This window comes from Aspergillus glaucus (assembly GCF_001890805.1).
Source record: "Aspergillus glaucus CBS 516.65 unplaced genomic scaffold ASPGLscaffold_8, whole genome shotgun sequence".
Classification (NCBI taxonomy): Eukaryota; Fungi; Ascomycota; class Eurotiomycetes; order Eurotiales; family Aspergillaceae; genus Aspergillus; species Aspergillus glaucus.
Genome location: NW_019170460.1, coordinates 176 through 1,611, shown reverse-complemented (window position 1 = coordinate 1,611; position 1,436 = coordinate 176).

Genomic DNA, 1,436 nt, shown 5'->3' with positions numbered 1-1,436 from the left:
AAGAGGATTTTCTCCATATATACCCTTCTACACGCAAAGTGGTTTTTACTGAAAAGAATATATGCAATGGGTTTGCAGGATCTGGTCTTAAACCACTCAATAAAGACTGGGTTCTTGAGAAAATCACCTTTCAACTTCATACACCAACACCACCATCTCTTGCTGAAGGATCAATATCATCTGCATTTCAGACACCTCAGAATCCCCGCCAGCTTGATCACAAGATCCACAATCTGCAGAAAAGCCTTCAAAGGAAAAGGACACTTTTAGTAGTCCAGTCTCCCATATTCAACACCTTGAAAAGGTTGCACAGATGGCAATGAATACAAACCTTCTTCTCCAACAAGAAATCAAGGTTTTACGGACTGAAAATGAGTGGAAAACAAAGAAGAAGGCAATGAAACGTGCTTCTATAGGAGATAATCTCTTTATATCTGTACAGGAAGGTCATGAGCGCATTCAGCAGCTTGATACACAGGATGAAGCCCAGGTTGAAGAGCCTATATCTCAGCCTTGCAAGTGAGCTCCACAATGCTGTAGTGGCTGTGGGACTGTAGGACATACAATAAGAGGTTGTCCTAGTAAATAACTATTCATTATATTTTTTATATAGTCTAATTTAATGGCATTGGTGGTTGAAAAGCTTTAATATCCTTGTGGTTGCAGAGAAAATGGTCAGCTTGGCTGTGCATTAATATTTTATTAACCTTTTATTCTTTTCTATTAATTATTTTCCAGCACATATACTAGCCATGTACTCTTTTTTCTTATTTTTTCTAATATAGACCTAAACAATAAATGCATTATAGATGATGAGCTCTATAATATTAAAGTCATATCTTCAATAGTAGTCAGCTATAAAGAACTACTTAGATCTACAACCTCTTCACAGAATCTTCACTGAGTGGCTACAGCAAATATCTTAACAATTGAACAACACTGTCGGGAATTGGAATTACAAAACCTGGATGATAATGATGTCTTCCATTTTATAGAGCATTTTCCAGTCTAAGACTATGCATGCTCTACCCACCCCCTTGGGGGTGGGATTTGTGTCTGATGGGGTTTATATACATGAGGTTTGCTCTGTCACAGGTCACATGGGAAGCTCTCACTTTGAGATGGTCAAGAATGGGGGATACAAAACCTGGAGGCAGAGGTTAAAAGAAAAGAAGAAGAGGTTCAGTTAAAACAGCTTCAAAATGAACAATTAGAGCTAGAACTTATGAGGCAGCAGATTCAAATCCAGAAACAGCAGCAATTTGATTAGCAAGCACTTCCAAGTTCCTTAGCAAGTGATGGGGTATTTATATAGTACTATTAATATATATATTTCTCGTAAGCAGGCAGCTCTATGTGGCTATTAGCCACCTCATGCAGGTACTAGATATGCCACTTCAGAATTGACTAATTAGATTTTTATATTCCAACCACTT